The sequence below is a fragment of the Bubalus kerabau genome, chromosome 20, assembly GCF_029407905.1.
Source record: "Bubalus kerabau isolate K-KA32 ecotype Philippines breed swamp buffalo chromosome 20, PCC_UOA_SB_1v2, whole genome shotgun sequence".
NCBI classification, from domain to species: Eukaryota; Metazoa; Chordata; class Mammalia; order Artiodactyla; family Bovidae; genus Bubalus; species Bubalus kerabau.
The window spans coordinates 41,658,310-41,680,190 of record NC_073643.1 but is presented as its reverse complement, the minus strand read 5'-3'; the positions used below and the strand labels follow the sequence as shown (position 1 = coordinate 41,680,190).

General features: G+C 40.5%; 1 long non-coding RNA gene across 3 annotated transcripts in view; it reads right to left on the bottom strand.

The window, feature by feature from the left end:
- The window catches only part of LOC129634911 (uncharacterized), a 76,657-nt gene extending 75,267 nt beyond the window's left edge, over positions 1-1,390 (bottom strand). For all 3 annotated transcript variants that reach the window (XR_008705988.1, XR_008705990.1, XR_008705989.1), the window contains exon 1: positions 894-1,390. This is a non-coding gene — a long non-coding RNA (uncharacterized LOC129634911). The remainder of the gene's footprint in view (positions 1-893) is intronic.
- Positions 1,391-21,881: the final 20,491 nt, after the last annotated feature.

The window sequence follows — 21,881 nt, the reverse complement described above, 5'->3', positions numbered from 1 at the left end:
TTTCTTCACTGGCCTCGGGAAATAGAGAAAGCAGAAGGAGGGAGGATAAAAAGGAAAGCAAATCTGTTACTAAGTACTTTGGAATCATTATACGGGAAAGATGTCAGTAAAAACATTTTAAATGCATTATCTTGGGGTCTTCTAGTTGCAGATTCATTTTATCTCCCTACTTATCTGTATGCATTTGTTTCAGCACCGATTGCACTAGCGTAGTTTGTCATAAATTAATTTAGGTCTGTTCAGGAAATTTAACAAATCTTACCACCAAGAATTAAGATGAAATGAGAATAAAGAAACAGCTGATCACTGTCCCCTCAAGAGACTATCTCATGCTGTTTCTCAGTTGTTTCTAGACTCAGGTTAAGACCCCCAACTGGAAAACAGGATTAGTGCTACATGCACATTTGCTGCTTGAAATGGGGATGGCGCCAGCAAGTCGCTATTTCCCTCTCACACCTCCCCATTTCTCTGTCAGCATTGGGAATTGGGACTGACTTCAAGTATGTGGTGGAGAGTGGGAAGTGTTAACCAAAATTCCCCCTCCCTCAACTTCCGCATGGCACTCACGCATGTATTACGCCACCCTAACGCCCTCCATACTGTCCAAGGGGAGAGCAAATGGAGCCTCACAATATATTTTATTTCATTTCTCCCTTCATTCTCACACTTAGAAAGAAACGGGTGAGGTTAGATAAAATTGCTACTTAATAAGGTGTTACTGAGTGTGTAATTGCTCCCAGAGTGTTTTTAGAGTGATAAGTCCGCCGGTAGGAGCCAAGCTTGTTATAAAGAATCTCGCTAAACTGCCCAACGACTGCAATTCCATTCATTTGAGATTGAGGAACACACCAAAGATTAAGCAGTATCTTTTACTAAAATACTTTTCCTCCCACCTCATTTCAAACAGGTCAGCAAATTCAGAAGTTCAAGGTTTCCGTCCTTGAGTTGCGAGGGGAACAGGTTTTGAAGTTAGTGCTAGAGTGACTTCAGAACCCTCTTTCCGGCAGCAGAAATTTACTAGCAAGCACATGTGATCTTCAACGGGGCTGCAGGCAGAATCAAGGCACTGTATAATTTCTTCAGAGCTTAAGAAATCTTAAAGATCATGATTGCATTCACGTGCCCTATTTCACAAAGTAGGTCACCCAGCTGGAAGCGGATGTTAGTTCTGCTGTTAACTTCCTCCTCTTCCTATCTTCTCCCCAACAGAGGCATGGCAGACCCGGAACAATGTCGTGGTGGGCCGAGGGATGGGCATAGTCTGACTTGGCAGGTAGGCTTCTGCTTAAATTGACACAGTTCTCACTCGGTATTAATGTTTCTCTTGATGAAAACCGTGCCAATTTCAGAACCTCAGAAATGGTTTTAGCCCTTCCCCACCCTCCCCCACACATACCGTGTAGCTTTCAAGCCTTTCCTTCAAAGCTCTGTCTGGAGGGTGCCAGGTGGGGACTGTCCAGGGCTCCCCATTCTCCTGCTGGACGCTCTTGGAGGTAGCGTAGAGCTACCTTAGAATCCCTGAGTTTTCGTTTCCTCTTGAAAGTGTCTAACTTGCGGAGCTCACATGAAGGTGTTCATTGGAGAAGCACTGCCTGGGAAACAGCGGCTGTTCCCTAACTTCCGGTCATGGGACTTTCACTTCCGCAGGAGATAACGTAGCTAATCACGTCACGTTCAGCGGCTTTCCCAGAGTCCTTTTCAAAGTGCTTTGGTCAGGAGTGAAGCAAAAGCAAGGAAACGTGCTGGTGTACCTGCATGTCTAGGTTACGGAGTTTATGAGAAGCCTCAGCTTTTGTGGACTCCTGTCAATTTCTGGAGAGTGAGATAGATTTAGGAAATAGGACTACACCCCTGCCCCCCACCATCTTTCCAATCACTCTAAAATCTTGGAGGAGCTATTTTTTTCTGTTTTGGGAGTTTTCTCCAGAGCCTCCACTCTGTAGATTTTATTACTTTAATTTAACCTCCTTTGTTCTGTTACTTTAGGTGAATTATTTTTGCTTATTTTTACTGTGTCATTTGAGGCTATCAGTTCAGTTCAGTTCAGTGGCTCAGCCGTGTCTGACTCTTTGAGACCTCATGAACCACAGCATACCAGGCCTCCCTGTCCTTCACCAACTCCCAGAGTTCACCCAAACTCATCTCCATCAAGTCGGTGATGCATCCAGCCATCTCATCCTCTGTCGTCCCCTTCTCCTCCTGCCCCCAATCCCTCCCAGCATCAGAGTCTTTTCCAATGAGTCAACTCTTCGCATGAGGTGGCCAAAGTATTGGAGTTTCAGCTTTAGCATCAGTCCTTCCAATGAATACCCAGGACTGATCTCCTTTAGGATGGACTGGTTGGATGTCTTTGCAGTCCAAGGAGCTCTCAAGAGTCTTCTCCAACACCACAGTTCAAAAGCATCAATTCTTCGGTGCTCAGCTTTCTTCAAAGTCCAACTCTCACATCCATACATGACCACTGGAAAAACCATAGCCTTGACTAGATGGACCTTTGTTGGCAAAGTAATGTCTCTGCTTTTCAATATGCTACCTAGGTTGGTCATAACTTTCCTTCCAAGGAGTAAGCGTCTTTTAATTTCATGGCTGCAGTCACCATCTGCAGTGATTTTGGAGCCCCAAAAAATAAAGTCTGACACTGTTTCCACTGTTTCCCTATCTATTTCCCATGAAGTGATGGGACCGGATGCCATGATCTTCATTTTCTGAATGTTGCGCTTTAAGCCGACTTTTTCACTCTCCACTTTCACTTTCATCAAGAGGCTTTTGAGTTCCTCTTCAGTTTCTGCCATGAGGGTGGTGTCATCTGCATATCTGAGGTTATTGATATTTCTCTCAGCAATCTTGATTCCAGCTTGTACTTCTTCCAGCCCAGCATTTCTCATGATGTACTCTGCATATAAGTTAAATAAGCAGGGTGACAAGATACAGCCTTGACATATTCCTTTTCCTAACAGAAGCAGAAGATATTAAGAAGAGATGGCAAGAATACACAGAAGAACTATACAAAAAAGATCTTCACGACCCAGATAATCACAATGGTGTGATCACTCACCTAGAGCCAGACATCCTGGAATGTGAAGTCAAGTGGGCCTTAGAAAGCATCACTACGAACAAAGTTAGCAGAGGTGATGGCATTCCAGTTGAGCTATTTCAAATCCTGAAAGATGATGCTGTGAAAGTGCTGCACTCAATATGCCAGCAAATTTGGAAAACTCAGCAGTGGCCACAGGACTGGAAAAGGTCAGTTTTCATTCCAATCCCAAAGAAAGGCATTGCCAAAGAATGCTCAAACCACCGCATGATTGTACTCATCTCACATGCTAGTAAAGTAATGCTCAAAATTCTCCAAGCCAGGCTTCAGCAATACGTGAACCATGAACTTCCAGATGTTCAAGCTGGTTTTCGAAAAGGCAGAGGAACCAGAGATCAAATTGCCAACATCCGCTGGATCATGGAAAAAGCAAAAGAGTTCCATAAAAACATCTATTTCTGCTTTATTGACTATGCCAAAGCCTTTGACTCTAGGCTATACTACCTGGGAAAGTTCACCAAGGACAGGACCCTCCTGTTCATTTCATCTTTGCAAATGCCATGGACAGTGTCTGGAATAGGTAAGCAGTCTACATCTATTTGTAAAAATGAGTGATTATGAAGTATTCAAAGGATATGAATATTTATTTTTTTAGTCTTCACAAAATGAAGTATGAAATTTGAGAGGAGGAAGGGGAGGAGGTGGTCTAGTGATTTGCTTTGTACATTTCAATGTTTGTGTTTACTAATATGCATAATTAAACACTGTGTGTCCATGGAAAGAAAAAAAGTGATAAGTCATGGTCAATTGGAAAGGCCTGATTACAAGTCTCTAAGAGTGAGAAAGTGTGGTGTTGGAGAAGACTCTTGAGAGCCCCTTGGACTGCAAAGAGATCCAACCAGTCCATCCTAAAGGAGATCAGTCCTGGGTGTTCAATGGAGGGACTGATGCTGAAGCTGAAACTCCAATACTTTGGCCACCTCATGTGAAGAGTTGACTCATTGGAAAAGACCCTGATGCTGGGAGAGATTTGGGGGCAGGGGGAGAAGGGGACGACAGAGGATGAGATGGCTGGATGGCATCACCGACTCAATGGACATGAGTTTGGGTAAACTCTGGGAGTTGGTGATGGACAGGGAGGCCTGGCGTGCTGCAGTCCATGGGTCACAAAAAGTTGGACATGACTGAGAGACTGAACTGAATTGAGCTGAAAAGTGAGAATGTTCACAGAGGGATCATGAGTTAGCAATTTAGCTGTTGCCTTCTAGTTCTTCATTTATAAGCAGCAGAAAATTTTGAGTAAATAGCTCAAGTGAAAATGGGAGGTGGAGGTTCACTGTAATGCTGCAGAAATCTCACAGGATCCAAGAAGAAACAAAGCTAAGTTATATGCAGATCAGAACATGGAGAACAGAAAAACCAAGATTTCTCTATAGGAGTTTTCTCATTTCTTCATCTCAGAGTCAGAGCCTTCACCTTTCTCTCACTTAGCTTCCTCTGTCTAGTCATCTTAGACAATATCCAGCAGTGATATCCTCAGATTCCAGATTATTTGGCTACTCTAGTGCCCATCTTCTATGACAACCTCTCCTAGAGGGTATCTGAGCAGCCCAAATCATCTGACGTTTTTAGTGATGTCTTAGAAGTCATAGATAGGTGGCCAGCCAATGGAGTGGCCATCTTTGAGTCAGATGTTCACCTCTAGTCCAACCTGCAGGCAAGGAGGGCAAGGAAGGAGGAATATGCATTACCTAGAAAGCTTTATGAGTAGATTAGGCTATGAAACATATCTAGTAGTTTTATATTTCTAGTAGTCTATTAATTCCTCAGTTTTAGAGGTGGTGTTCTCTTCTTCTTTGTATTCTTGGCTGGTACATAGTAAATATTCAGCAACTATCTGATGAGGGACTGAATGATACATGGATGAGACTGACTGTCCATTAAGTTCTTTGAGATACCATGTCACACACAAGAATATTGATAATCAAAAAAAACACAAAGAAAAAAAAACAATAACAAGGGTTGACAGGATATAGAGAAGCAAACCTTCATACATTACTGGTTAGAAGATAAAATGATGCAACTTCTTAGCAAAACAGTTTAGAACTTTCTTAAAATATTAAATATAATTTAACATATGACACAGCATAGTCATTTCCAGAAAATATCAATAACCTCAGATATGCAGATGACACCACCCTTATGGCAGAAAGTGAAGAGGAACTCAAAAGCCTCTTGATGAAAGTGAAAGTGGAGAGTGAAAAAGTTGGCTAAACTCCACATTCAGAAGACGAAGATCATGGCATCTGGTCCCATCACTTCATGGGAAATAGATGGGGAAACAGTGGAAACAGTGTCAGACTTTATTTTTTTGGGCTCCAAAATCACTGCAGATGGTGACTGCAGCCATGAAATTAAAAGACGCTTACTCCTTGGAAGGAAAGTTATGACCAACCTAGGTAGCATATTGAAAAGCAGAGACATTACTTTGTCAACAAAGGTCCATCTAGTCAAGGCTATGGTTTTTCCAGTGGTCATGTATGGATGTGAGAGTTGGACTGTGAAGAAAGCTGAGCACCGAAGAATTGATGCTTTTGAACTGTGGTGTTGGAGAAAACTCTTGAGAGTCCCTTGGACTGCAAGGAGATCCAATCAGTCCATTCTAAAGGAGATCAGCCCTGGGATTTCTTTGGAAGGAATGATGCTAAAGCTGGAACTCCAGTACTTTGGCCACCTCATGCAAAGAGTTGACTCAGTGAAAAGACTCTGATGCTGGGAGGGATTGAGGGCAGGAGGAGAAGGGGACGACAGAGGATGAGATGGCTGGATGGCATCACTGACTTGATGGACATGAGTCTGAGTGAACTCTGGGAGTTGGTGATGGACAGGGAGGCCTGGCATGCTGCGATTTATGGGGTCACAAAGAGTTGGATATGACTGAGTGACTGAACTGAACAGAACCAAGAAAATTGAAAAAATTAACATCCACATAATGGCTTGCACACAAATATTCATAATAGCCAAGAAATTAAAAAAAAACAGTGAGTGTATAAATGAAATATGACATATTCATACAATGGAATACTATAAAAATGAAGTGCATATTATTAAGTGTTACAATGGAGGTGAATCAAAAAAAATCATGCTGAGTAAAAAAAAGAAAATTATAGAAAACCACATATTACATGACTCAATTTATGTGAAATACTCAGAAAAGGCAAATCTGTAGACACAAAATAGATTAACAGTTGCCAAAAGGTGGGGACGGAAATAAGAAGTGACGGCAAATAGGCATTTTTTTCGAGAGTGATAAAAATGTTCAAAAATTAGATCCTTGTGATCATCACATAGCTGTAAATTTTCTGAAAATGATTGAATCATACACTTAAAATGAGGAAATGTTAAGGTTTGTAAATTATACCTCAATAAGCGTTTTTTTTTTTGGGGTGGGGGGTGTTAGTTCTAAAAGGTCTTGTAGGTCTTCAAAGAACCGTTCAACTTCAGCTTCTTCAGCGTTACTGGTTGGGGCATAGACTTGGATTACTGTGATATTGAATGGTTTGCCTTGGAAACGAACAGAGATCATTCTGTCATTTTTGAGATTGCATCCAAGTACTGCATTTCGGACTCTTTTGTTGACCATGATAGCTACTCAATTTCTTCTAAGGGATTCCTGCCCACAGTAGTAGATATAATGGTCATCTGAGTTAAATTCACCCGTTCCAGTCCATTTTAGTTCACTGATTCCTAGAATATTGACGTTCACTCTTGCCATCTCCTGTTTGACCACTTTCAATTTGCCTGGATTCATGGACCTAACATTCCAGGTTCCTATGCAATATTGCTCTTTACAGCTTCGGGCCTTGTTTCTATCACCAGTCACATCCACAACTGGGTATTGTTTTTGCTTTGGCTCCATCCCTTCATTCTTTCTGGAGTTATTTCTCCACTGACTTCCAGTGGCATATTGGGCACCTACTGACCTGGGGAGTTCCTCTTTCAGTATCCTATCATTTTGCCTTTTCATACTGTTCATGGGGTTCTCAAGGCAAGAATACTGAAGTGGTTTACCATTCCCTTCTCCAGTGGACCACATTCTCTCATACCTCTCCACCATGACCTGCTCGTCTTGGGTGGTCCCACACGGCATGGCTTAATTTCATTGAGTTAGACAAGGCTGTGGTCCATGTGATTAGACTGACTAGTTTTCTGTGATTATGGTTTGTGTGTCTGCCCTCTGATTCCTCTTGCAACAGCTACTGTCTTCCTTGGGTTTCTCTTACCTTGGACCTGGGGTATCTCTTCAGGACTGCTCCAAAAAAGCGCAGCCACTGCTCCTTACCTTGGAGGAGGGGTATCTCTTCACAGCTGCCCCTCCTGACTATAGGGGACTGGAATGCAAAAGTAGGAAGTCAAGAAACACCTGGGGTTACGGGCAAATTTGGCCTTGGAATACAGAATGAAACAGGGCAAAGGCTAATAGAGTTTTGCCAAGAGAACGCACTGGTCATAGCAAACACCCTCTTCCAACAACACAAGAGAAGACACTACACATGACATCACCAGATGGTCAACACCAAAATCAGATTGATTATATTCTTTGCAGCCAAAGATGGAGAAGCTCTGTACAGTCAGCAAAAACAAGACTGGGAGCTGACTCTGGCTCAGATCATGAACTCCTTATGTCCAAATTCAGACTTCAATTGAAGAAAGTAGGGAAAACCACTAGACCATTCAAGTATGACCTAAATCAAATCCCTTATGATTATATAGTGGAAGTGAGAAATAGATTTAAGGGCCTAGATCTGATAGATAGAGTGCCTGATGAACTATGGAATGAGGTTCGTGACATTGTACAGGAGACAGGGATCAAGATCATCCCCATGGAAAAGAAATGCAAAAAAGAAAAATGGCTGTTTGGGGAGGCCTTAAAAATAGCTGTGAAAAGAAGAGAAGCAAAAAGCAAAGGAGAAAGGAAAGATAAAAACATCTGAATGCAGAGTTCCAAAGAATAGCAAGGAGTGATAAGAAAGCCTTCCTCAGCGATCAGTGCAAAGAAATAGAGGAAAACAACAGAATGGGAAAGACTAGAGATCTCTTCAAGAAAATTAGAGATACCAAGGGAACATTTCATGAAAAGATGGGCTCGATAAAGGACAGAAATGGTATGGACCTAACAGAAGCAGAAGATATTAAGAAGAGGTGGCAAGAATACACAGAAGAACTGTACAAAAAAGATCTTCACGACCCAGATAATCACGATGGTGTGATCACTCACCTAGAGCCAGACATCTTGGAATGTGAAGTCAAGTGGGCCTTAGAAAGCATCACTACGAACAAAGCTAGTGGAGGTGATGGAATTCCAGTTGAGCTATTTCAAATCCTGAAAGATGATGCTGTGAAAGTGCTGCACTCAATATGCCAGCAAATTTGGAAAACTCAGCAGTGGCCACAGGACTGGAAAAGGTCAGTTTTCATTCCAATCCCAAAGAAAGGCAATGCCAAAGAATGCTCAAACTACCGCACAATTGCACATCTCACACACTAGTAAAGTAATGCTCAAAATTCTCCAAGCCAGACTTCAGCAATATGTGAACCGTGAACTTCCAGATGTTCAAGCTGGTTTTCGAAAAGGCAGAGGAACCAGAGATCAAATTGCCAACATCTGCTGGATCATGGAAAAAGCAAGAGAGTTCCAGAAAAACATCTATTTCTGCTTTATTGACTATGCCAAAGCCTTTGACTGTGTGGATCACAATAAACTGTGGAAAATTCTGAAAGAGATGGGAATACCAGACCACCTGACCTGCCTCTTGAGAAACCTATATGCAGGTCAGGAACCAACAGTTAGACCTGGACATGGAAAAACAGACTGGTTCCAAATAGGAAAAGGAGTATGTCAAGGCTGTATATTGTCACCCTGCTTATTTAACTTCTATGCAGAGTACATCATGAGAAACGCTGGGCTGGAAGAAGCACAAGCTGGAATCAAGATTGCTGGGAGAAATATCAATAACCTCAGATATGCAGATGACACCACCCTTATGGCAGAAAGTGAAGGGGAACTAAAAAGCCTCTTGATGAAGGTGAAAGAGGAGAGTGAAAAAGTTGGCTTAAAGCTCAACATTCAGAAAACGAAGATCATGGCATCTGGTCCCATCACTTCATGGGAAATAGATGGGGAAACAGTGGAAACGGTGTCAGACTTTATTTTTCTGGGCTCCAAAATCACTGCAGATGGTGACTGCAGCCATGAAATTAAAAGACGCTTACTCCTTGGAAGGAAAGTCAACCAACCTAGATAGCATATTCAAAAGCAGAGACATTACTTTGCCAACAAAGATCCGTCTAGTCAAGGCTATGGTTTTTCCAGTGGTCATGTATGGATGTGAGAGTTGGACTGTGAAGAAAGCTGAGCGAAAGAATTAATGCTTTTGAACTGTGGTGTTGGAAAAGACTCTTGAGAATCCCTTGGACTGCAAGGAGATCCAACCAGTCCATTCTAAAGGCGATCAGCCCTGGGTGTTTTTTGGAAGGACTGATGCTAAAGCTGAAACTCCAATACTTTGGCCACCTCATGCGAAGAGTTGACTCATTGGAAAAGACTCTGATGCTGGGAGGGATTGGGGGCAGGAGGAGAAGGGGACGATAGAGGATGAGATGGCCAGATGGCATCACCGACTTGATGGACGTGAGTTTGGATGAACTCCGGGAGTTGGTGGTGATGGACAGGGAGGCCTGGTGTGCTGCAATTAATGGGGTTGCAAAGAGTCGGACACGACTGAGCAACTGAATTGAACTGAAGCTTTTTTTTTTAATCCATGGAACAAAAATAGGCCATATAGGTTCTGTAAGATAAAGCCCTTTGGCTGATCCTTAATTTTATTTTTTTCTGTTTTCTGAATTGTCTTACATCCAGTCCTTTGCTGGTTTCACATCTTCTTACAGTCTAGCTTGTACAGAAATAATCCTAGCAGAATCAGAGTGGACAAACTGGTTTGAGTGGACAAACCATTCATTTGAGGCTATAAAAAATAATGAAATTGTGTTGATATAACATCACCAAATAAAGATAAGATAGTATTTTTGATTGGAATATAATTGCTTTACAATGTTGTGTTAGTTTCTGGTGTTACAACAAAGTGAATCAGCAATGTGCATACATATATCCACTCCCTCTTGAACCTTCTTCCACCCGACCCCCATTGACTGTGGTAGCTTCTTCTTCATCTCCATGGCCCAGATGACTAGTGAAATCTTTCCCCACAATATAAATAATTTATTCATCTTGGGAGGTATTTTACACACACTGTTATTATACAGACCATTTCCTTGCTCCAGAAAGTAGAACCAGCTGGTCATTTCAAGCATCCATAGAAACTATAATGTAATTGCCTAATACAGAATGCCACATTACTGTATATGCTGCTAAGTCGCTTCAGTCGTGTCCGACTCTGTGCGACCCCGTAGACGGCAGCCCACCAGGCTCCCCCGTCCCTGGGATTGTCCAGGCAAGAACACTGGAGTGGGTTGCCTTGCCTTCTCCAATATTACTGTATATAGAATGTACATTACATTCTTCATCAATATATGTCATGATGCTTCTATAATATCTTTAACATAAATAATCTTTCCATGTAGAAAGGGTTAAGCCTGAAGATGACATAAAGATATGAAAGTGAAAGTCGCTTAGTTGTGTCTAACTCTTTGCAACCCCGTGGAATATACAATCCATGTAATTCTCCAGGCCAGAACACTGGAGTAGGTAGCCATTTCCTTCTCCAGGGGATCTTCCCAAACCAGGGACTTAACCGAGGTCTTCCCCATTGCAGGTGGATTATTTACCAGCTGAGCCACCAGGGACATAAAGATGTAGAAATAATAAAAATATTAATCAGTCACCATTCATTTCCTGAGTGGTAAAGGAGGAGGATGTTGAGTAAATACTGATTTTAAAGATAGCAATATCACATCTAGATATTTTATAGATACTTTTATAATTCAATTTTTATAATTACTCTTATGCATTCAATTGACCATAACTCCAATCTTGCAACTCAAACAGTGCTTGAATACATGATTTGAAAGTAAGGAATTACTCAACTGTTCTGTTCTTTCTACCCTTTGCCATGGAGTGTTGTGCTCTAAATTTTTTTTAAAGTTTTTCCCAAATTCATGGATGAATCATAAATTATGCCAGGTATGATATAAAGAATATTGACCTTTTTTTTTGGTCACAACACACAGCTTGCTGAATCTTAGTTCCCCTGATCAGAAATTGAACTTGGACCATGGCAGTGAAAACACCAATTCCTAACCACTGAACCATCAGAAAATTCCCTAAAACTGACTTTAAAAATAAAATATGTTGTGAATGCCCTAAACAAGTTGATTAGTTGGGTTTTTAAAAATTTAATGTATATGTAAGTCTGCATATATAAATATGCATTCAATGTGTATGTTTGTATGTTCTTTATTCAACTGCTCCAGATGATATGATATGGGTCCCTCTAAGATTTTTTTCTGTGATGATCAAATTGAGCCAGTAAATGTTTGATTAATTCCTATGGTGAGCCCCATAAAGGCCAGTCACAGATAGAACACGAACACGCTCAGTCGTGTCCAACTCTTTGCAACCCCATAGACTGTAGCCTACCAGGCTCCTCTGTCCACAGGATTTTCCAGGCAATAGTATTGGAGTGGATTGCCATTTCCTTCTCCAGGGGATCTTCCCAACCCAGGGCTCGAACCCAGGTCTCCTGCACTGTAGACAGACGCTTTACCATCTGAGCCACCAGGGAAGTCCTCCCTAAAACTGACTTTAAAAATAAAATATGTTGTGAATGCCCTAAACAAGTTGATTAGTTGAGTTTTTAAAAATTTAATGTATATGTAAGTCTGCATATATAAATATGCATTCAATGTGTATGTTTGTATGTTCTTTATTCAACCGCTCCAGATGGTATGATATGGGTCCCTCTAAGATTTTTTTCTGTGATGATCAAATTGAGCCAGTAAATGTTTGATTAATTCCTATGGTGAGCCCCATAAAGGCCAGTCACAGATAGAAAGGATAGTTAAGGAGGGAACTGCTAGTTAAGGAGATTTTTTAAGGCTTAGAGTAGAGCCTGAAGTCAAATAGAACAGAAAAGGATTAGCATCAAAAGAGAGTGAAAACCCAAAAGTACTGGTCTCAGTCTCTAGAAATGCACAACAAAAATTCCCCCAAAAAACAAAAGAAAAAAACAAGAGTTGAGAATTCTTCAATGCAAAGACAAATAATAAAATGTTTCTTAATTAACCAGAGCACCTTGAATATATTGATTATAACTTAGGAAAATAATGAACTTATACATCGTAAATCAAACAGAACATATTCCTTAGGGCAAGATGGATGGAAAACAATGGAATGAACTTATTAAAAAGTTCATTACAAAAACAAAAGTATTTCAATGGTAAACTGATTATACTTCCTCTTTATCATATGATCTTCCCAAATGAAATAGATCTTGAAACACATTTTTCAAAAGCTGAGATACTGATCTTCCTACATTAATGGAAAATGAAAAAAGAAAATATATCAATCAAGCCAAAACATTACATGACTTAATGTCTTAGGGACATAATGGAATTAGAAATAAGTCTGAAATTGAGGTGTCTGTCTTTAAGGGTTAGTATGCAAGATATTTATCTTTATCTTATTGTGTTTAAAAGATACCTGAGTTTAAAATTAAAGAGTTGGAAATAATCACATTTTTGGAAAATGGAAACCGCTTTTAAACAGTATGGGAATGGAGGAATAAGTATTTGAGAGTTTGTATACTATAAAATGGCACTAATTTGGATTAATGAGTATAAAGCTGGTCTAAATTAGTAACATGTGAACAGGAAAATATTTGAAAAGAAAATAAATGCTTTTCTAGTACACGCCCTTGAAATGAAAAAAATGGCTAACAAAGTACTGGGCCTGATATTAGGGCTAGTTTAATTGGTATATGAGACATATTTGTAAATGTGCATTAATTGCTTCTTTTCACCTGTATTAATCAACAGGCTTTTACTAAGGTCCTTACTCCATGCCCACAAAATGCTGGGCAAGACATCAGCAAAATGTAAGAGAACTTCGTAAATCTGGCTTTCTTAGGGGTGATTTATTGAGTAGCCCACCCAATCAGAGGGTCAAGCATTTATAAAACAGTCACAGACCCTCCCCCCAATATTAAAAAGAAGCTATTTCATAAGCATTGATAATCACTGGCATTTGTTGCACGTGTACTACCATTCAGTGGGACTTATAAGAACTGTTAAGGAGCAAACAGTCCTTGAAATATTTTCAGTCACTGGATGTCTTGATGTCTTCTTCAACTACTCCTTTATGCCTTTAGGAACAACCCTGCTCCATTCTAATTTACTGCTTACACTCTCCATTGTAATGGAAAACTGCATAGTTTCCCATTTTATTTTCATCTGAATCATTTTCATTACTTTAATCAAATCATGATTTCATTATTTACTGATAAGTTTATTTTTATTTTATTTATTTTCAAAGTAATAATTGTAATGATAACAACAGATATTCCTGTATGATGCCAGCCTTTGTGTTAACCTTCTCTGATGAACATCTGACTTTTGTCTACAGGCATCCATTTCCTTTTCTTTTGAAAATAACATCTAGATTTCACTTTTCTTGATTTAGATGAGTGGACTTGTGGTACATTTTGGCCTTCTCAAGATATTCCATTTCCCTGAATATGGTCATTAGTCAGGGCTGAACCAGATTGATCCAAGAGAATTGCTCCCTGTTTTGATGGGACTTTCTGGAGGGAGATGATCTCCTTCTACTATGATGACTAGGTATAAGAATAATAATGAAAACTTGGAAAGTTCTCTTGAAAGTGAAGCCAACACAGAAGAAAGCAAAAGCTAGATATGGAAAAAGAGGCTGAATCATGACAACACTAAGTCCCCTGGATTCAGCTATACCTGAAATCCACTCCTAGAGTTTTCAGTTATATGAGCCATTATAACCTCCTTTGGGCTTATGCCATTTTGGATTCTGTTTCTGACCCTTGCAATTATAAATACCTGCTTAATGAGTGAGTGAGTGAGTGAAGTCGCTCAGTCATGTCCGACTCTTTGCGACCCCGTGGACTGTAACCTACCATTCTCCTCAGTCCATGGGATTTTCCAGGCAATAGTCCTGGAGTGGATTGCCATTTCCTTCTCCAGGGGATCTTCCCAACCTGCTTCATAGACATTCTCTATTTCATTTGTTCTCTCATTGTCAGGAGAAGATGTTGTATCAATAATTCTCTATATTTTAGGTATCAGAAATCTGAGCCTCACAGAGATTAGGAATTTTGCCCAGTGACCTAGCCATTCAGTGATATAGTTGCTGCTGCTGCTAAGTCGATTCAGCCGTATCCGACTCTGTGCGACCCATAGACGACAGCCCACCAGGCTCCCCTGTCCCTGGGATTCTCCAGGCAAGAATACTGGAGTGGGTTGCCATTTCCTTCAATGCATAAAAGTGGAAAGTGAAAGTGAATTCACTCAGTTGTGTTCGACTTTTCGCTATCTCATGGACTGTAGCCTACCAGGCTCCTCCACCCATGGGATTTTCCAGGCAAGAGTACTGGAGTGGGTTGCCATTGCCTTCTCCGGATATAGTTGTTGCTGCTGCTGCTGCTGCTAAGTCACTTCAGTCATGTCCGACTCTGTACGACCCCATAGACAGTAGACAGACTCAAATCCATGAGTCATTAGTTAGTTTTAGTTTTAGTTCAGTCGCTCAGTCGTGTCCAACTCTTTGCGACCCCATGAACTGCAGCACACCAGGCCTCCCTGTCCATCACCAACTCCCAGAGTTCACTCAGACTCACGTCCATCGAGTCAGTGATGCCATCCAGCCATCTCATCCTCTGTCGTCCCCTTCTCCTTCTGCCCCCAATCCCTCCCAGCATCAGTCTTTTCCAATGAGTCAGCTCTTCACATGAGGTGGCCAAAGTACTGGAGTTTCAGCTTTAGCATCATTCCTTCCAAATAAATCCCAGGGCTGATCTCCTTCACAATGGACTGGTTGGATCTCCTTGCAGTCCAAGGGACTCTTAAGAGTCTTCTCCAACACCACAGTTCAAAAGCATCAGTTCTTAGGCACTCAGCCTTCTTCACAGTCCAACTCTCACATCCATCAAATCCATGTCTATCTAACACCAGTGTCCATGCTCTTAACCCCTGCAGCCATCTGCCTTCATGCTTCATTTCTCTGTCTCTCCAGCATTTAACACAAGTTCTGACATATACTCAATGTTTTGTCAGTGTTTTATGAACTAGTTGGCATTAGAGGAGAGAGGAACAGACTTTCCTGCCTAATGGACAAAGGCATATAATAAAATAGCATGAAAGAAGGTAAATTGGAGAGTGGAAGATTTAAAGGACTGGGGAATGTAAAAAGACAGATTAGACTACAGCAAAAAGTTTTGGAGAATTCCTGGAAACTGGCCCAGTTAAATCCTTAAAAAACAGTTGATTCTCAAAAGTGGGTTAAACGTTTACCCAAACTAGCTTATTTGTCTGATTCATTTACTTTATAACCCCATACTTCATAGATAGTACAAAAAACCCAGAATGTTTAAATTTGCCCAAATTCCTAACAAGTAAAATCAACATATTCTTCTCCATATTTAAGATAAGCTTTCCACTTTGTTACTGTATTGACATAGCTTTTTTTTTTTTTAACTCACACTAGTTAATGATCCTGAAAGAACCTACTTTTTGCTCATGTTCCAAAGGCTGTGATGCTTATCTGAGAGCAGATCTCTCACAGAGTTGAAAGGGAACTCATCCCTCAGATATGCTCTGTGGAATTGGGTAGCAAGATAAGAAACAACCTCTTAAATGGACATGTAGACAGGTCTGTCCTAATTAAATAATACCCCATGTAGCCTCTGGCTTATGTCACCAAATGCACCACAAATATTACTTGCCCCAACATAAAGACAGATATATGAGGACCAGCACTGTGACATGAGGGAAGAATGTGCAGTGTGAGAATGGCTGCTAAATTATATCCATGTCATGGATCTCTGCCAAGGATGGCTGACAAGCCTCACCTGTCTGGTTCACTCATCCTTTGCAGGTCTGAGTCCATTAGGCAGATGATGGGGGAGTGAGACTAAAGCAAACTGAAGATATTAAGGGTCCATACATCCATGAAAATGGATGATTGCATGGAGATTCCATCCCAAATGATAGCCTGGAAGGCAAAGAACTCATTGAAAAACTCCATAAATTGTCCTTATTATTTAGCATATGTGAAATATATGAAATCATACTAGTAGTTTCAACTCACTGAAGCTTGCTGTAGTCAAGCACTTTGCTAAGCATCCTGCATTCCTTATCCCACCTTCATGACTGTCCAAGGGTTTGTTGCTGCTGTTAATCATGCAGATTCCAGAGCTAGGGAGGGTGAGGCTCAGTGAAGTCAGTAACTTATCCAAGGTCACACAGTTCATAAGTGATGGGGTTGAGGTTCAATCTTATGGCTGGCTGTCTCTAGAATGAGGATACTTATTCATCGAAATATACAGCTCCTATGAGAGACTGCACAGAACGTTAAAGATATCCTCTAGAACATAATTTGGTTCAATTGCATTCCTTTTACTTTTTTTTTGTTGTGGGTAAAATATACATAACCGATGCCTTATGTGTCTAGAACATGAATCATCAAACTTAACATTTGAAGGCCAAATCCAGCCCTCTGCCTGTTTTTGTATGGCCTATGAGCTAAGTATGGCGTTTGCATTTTTATATGGTTGTAGAAAAATCAAGGGAAGAATATTTCATGACACATGAAAATTATATGAAATTTTTATATAGTGTCCATAAATAAAATTTTGCTAGGAAGCAGCCACACTCACTCATTTACATCTCGCCTGTGGCTTCTTTCATGCTTCACCTGCGAAACTGAATAGCTGTGACAGAGACCACCACACACGCAAAGCAGAAAATATTACTGTCTAGTATTTACAGAAAAGTTCACTGATTCCTGCTGTAAAGTAAGATCACCACCAGCCTTGAATTGTTACGTGAGCCCCTCAAATTTAAGCTAATGGGAGTTCGATCTCTACTGCTTTCAACAAAGTGTTTCCCCAAAAATATCCTCTTGATGTGAAGGATGAGAAACATGAAAGTTAGAAGGACAAAGTGACTGGCGTGGTCATACAGTTGGTGACAGAACTGAACCTGTGTCCTCTTAGCCCACTGCCGTATGGGCTGGCTTCATGGGTGTACACCTGTACAGTTGCCCAGGGTCCTCACTCCTCTCACTGAGACAGTTCTGCACTTGGATTAATGTGCTGTTATCCTTTTAATTAATTAATTAATTTGGCTGGGTCAGGTCTTAGTTGTTGCATGTGTGATCTTAGTTGCAAAGCATGGGCTTAATTGCCATGCAGCATATGGGATTTTATTTCCCCCACTGGGAATCAAACCCATGTTCCCTGCACTGGAAGGCGGATTCTTAACCACTAGACTGTAAGATGTCCTGTGCTGTTGTCTTAACCTTGAGGTTCTTAATACATTTCAAATGAGGAGTCTTGTATTTCATTTTATACTGGGCCCACAGATCATGTCATAATGCCACCCACACAGCCTTCCAAACCCTACAAACCTTACTGTTTCCTAATCCTATTCTACGTCCACAGTACAATTTTCAATCACCTGAGCACATTCAAATTAGAGGAAGTCACAGTATAATGCCTCTATGTTTTAATGCCAACATAATTTATATATAGTTGAAAAAGCACATTTTCCTACCTTTATAAACCAAATTATATTTCTCCAGGATTCAAGTAAAATAGCTATACTTTGATTTTTCATGTGATTTAGTCATTCTCATCACCATCATTGTTTTGTATTTATTTTTGTATTTCATTTATACTCTGAGAGTGGTATGGCCCAAGAAATGGATTCAGTGATTCTACAAGTTCATAAATTGTAAATACAATTTCAAAAATCATGCCTGTTACAGAAGCATCTGTCTGCAGTGATACTTAAAACATTTATAAAGTGCTTAGATATCTCTGTAGCAGAGCAATGTGTGGGTCAAGAAATTTATAGCACAGGGCAAATCACAAGGTTTATTTGCCTGCTGCTGCTAAGTCACTTCAGTCGTGTCCAACTCTGTGTGACCCCCACCAGGCTCCCCCATCCCTAGGATTCTCCAGGCAAGAACACTGAAGTGGGTTGCCATTTCCTTCTCCAATGCATGAAAGTGAAAAGTGAAAGGGAAGTCGCTCAAGTCATGTCCGACCCTCAGTGACCCCATGGACTGCAGCCTACCAGGCTCCTCCATCCATGGGATTTTCCAGGCAGGAGAACTGGAGTGGGGTGCCACTGCCTTCTCCATCAAACCTAAATCTCTTGTCCAAAACAACTGGGGACACACACACACACAAAAAAGTGAACCTAAGAAATATAAGAGAAAGAACAAGTTAAATTACACAGTACAATATTGTCCTCCATTTTTTCAAACATTGGCCTATTCAGGCTATGCTAGGTTTTTATGTTTCTCTTTCTCTCACTCTCTCTTTCCTTTCTTTCTTTCCCAATCACTTTTGCAACTTTTACCATTATTGTAAATTACCAAAGTAATGTAGGATATTTTTTAAGTAAAGGTAAGGAAAAATAAGTACATAAAACCACCCATGGTCTTACTACCCAAAATAGCCATGGCTAACATCAACTTTTCCATAGCCAATGTTTAGAAGATGTCCTCTCTAATCAACTTTCTATACACACATAAAACTTTAGAAAATGAAATCTCACTGTATACACTATTAGGAATGGGCTTGTGAGCATTTCCCAATGTCTTCATTCTTCTTCTTCATTGCCGTTTTAATGACTACACTGTATATCACTGTGATGGTTAATTTTATGTGTTAGCCTGTCTGGGCTAAGGGGATGCCCAGAGAGCTGGCAAAACATTATTTCTGGGCCGGTCTGAGAGAATGCTTCTGGAAGAGATTAGCATTTGAGTCAATAGGCTGAGTAAAGAAGATCTGTGCTCTCCAGTGTGGGTGGGCAACCATGCAATCTGTCAAGGGCCCGAATAGAACAAAAAGATGGAGGAAGGGCAGATTTTCTCTTTCTCTCCTTAAGCTGACTCATCCGTCTTCCCCTGCCCTCAGACATCAGAGCTCCTGTATCTAGGGCTTTCAGCCTTGGATTGGGAGTTACACCGTCCGCTCCTCTGGTTCTCAAACGTTCTCTTTCAGACTAAATTATACCACCAGCCTTCCTGATTATGCAGCTTGAGATAAAATATCATGGGGCTTCTCAGGCTCCATAATCCTGTGAGGCAAATCCGACAATAAACTGCCCCTTACATATGCATATATACCCTATCGGTTCTGTTTCCCTGGAGAATCCTAATACATTCCCAATTGATGGACACTAGGGTTGTTTCCAACTTTAGCCATTCGAAACAGTACTGCAGTGTTTAGTATAGTACTAATAGCCATATCGATAACTACACCCGTGTTTCTTTTTTTCATTTCAGGCGCTGTGCTGTGCTGTCGCTTCTGTCGTCTCTGATTCTTTGTGACCCTATGCGCTGTAGCTCGCCGGGCTTCTCTGTCCATGGGATTCTCCAGGAAAGAATACTGCAGTGTGTTGCCAGGCCCTCCTCCAGATCTTCCCAACCTAGAGAGCGAATCTGCGTCTCTTATGTCTCCTGTATTGGCAGGCGGATTCTTTACCACTAGCGCTACCTGGGAAGCCCCTTTGTTTCATACTAAAGGCTGAAAGAAATGATCCTTAATCTATATAATCAAACAAGTTTTATTTTGGCAACACTATTGACAAAGTAGCTTGGATGAAAGTATATATTAATATAATACTAAACAGTTGCATAACATAGAGCCTACCTATAGTATTTGCTCAACAAATGGTTAAGAATGTTAAGAATGCCAAGGTAGAATTTCCTGGTGATCCTGTGGTTTAGGACTCTACCCTTCCACTGCTTGGGCCGAGGGTTTGTTCCCCGGTCTGGGAACTGAGATCCTGTGTGCAGTATGGTGCGTCAAAAAAAAAAAAGAGCTCCAAAAATGAGTAACATTTCTGACATCAAACTCAAAGAGCCACTTTCCTCAGCTGTCATATAAACTTTGACATAGCATTTTTTTAAAGCAATTTAAATGGTTGTGTTAAACCATTCTTCAGGAAACAGGTTCCATTAATTTAGTACTTATATGAAAAAAAGATTTCCTTTGCCCCACCTATATTTCAGTATCCCCTTCCTGGTATTTCAAGATTAAGATGAATCTATTCTTAACTCAAAGTACATATAAAACTTACAAACTTATGGGGACATATTATATGCAAAACAGAGTTCACTATTGCTTTTTTTTTTAATGGATTGTGATACTTTTAGAAAGAAAAATCCAGTCACATCAATAGAAATTAATAAATGAGACTTAGGATTTTCATTTTTAATGTTAAATATATCTAAAATATTTTATTATAACTGAAGATAATTCTAATTTTTTAATTGGATTAAGTACTGTTAGTAAGAGGGTTAAATGTCTTCCCTATGTGGTTCAATATCCTACAAAGGACTTGTGTCTTTTAGACTTTCAAGTAACCAAGCTTTCAACCTGGCAGATCTTCATTTAGATGTCAGCAAAGATTTTCTATAATCACAGGTTTTTGATGAATGTCTAAAATAATCATCACTTTAGGCACGTTAAGGACTAGTTTGGAGAGTACTACAGCTTAGTGCTCAGCTTGTGTGTGCACGCTAAGTTGCTGCAGTTGTGTTCAACTCTTTGCAACCCTATATAGCTCACCAGGCTCCTCTGTCCATGGGATTCTTGAGGCAAGAATACTAGAGTGGGTTGCCATGCCCTCCTCCAGGGGATCTTCCTGACCCACGTCCCAGTGTCTCCTGCATTGGCAGCCAGGTTTTTACCTCTAGAGCCACCTGGGAAGCCCAGTAGTGCTCAGCTTAGGGCCTGGTATGTAGGTAACAGTTAAATTTTTATTAATGAATAAATGAGTGAGTCTATGTCACCAGGTAATGCCCTTGACCACTAACATCCAGGAAAGCTCTTATTCCTTCTCTTTATTTATCATCACCATTGGTTCTCTCATCTGTAAAATGGGAATAGTAATAGTGCTTTGCATAATTGTTGTGGGCATCCAGTAATGTAGTACGTGTGGAAGCACCTGCAGCAAGCTAGGTACTTGATAAGCTCAACAAATATTAGCTGTGTTACATTAACAGTAGGACAGTCATCATCATTATCATTAACAGCATCATCATCGTCGTTCTGGAATGCAAATGCCATCTGTCCTGCTCTCTTTTCAAGCAGGCTTGAGTCTTATTTTCTCTCTGAGAAGGTTATTCGACTACAGTGGAGTTTCCAATACCTTCCCCACCTAAGGGCATGATGTGGAAGGAGTCAGACTGTGAGAGCTGAAGGAGAAAGGGAGCCCATTATCTTGGGAAAAGCAACAAGTTCCAGAAAAACTTGGCCTAGTGTATGGGGAAAATGAACTTAGTAATTACCACTGTTATGAAACTTTCTGTTTTATAGAGCTACAGGCTAGAAGTGTACAATAAAACAACTCTGAAATATCAAAACATCACTTTGGGTGGACTGCCAAAGGATTATAGACATGACTTTTATATTGAGAGGGATTGTCTGGCATTGAATCGGAAGAACTATATGGTTTGAGCAGCAGGATATCAGTAGCTAGTTTAGGCTTAAATTTTTAAAAAATCGAAAGTGGCAAGTCAGTACAGCGTAAGCAAAACCTAAGAGATTTGTTATGTACAGTGTAA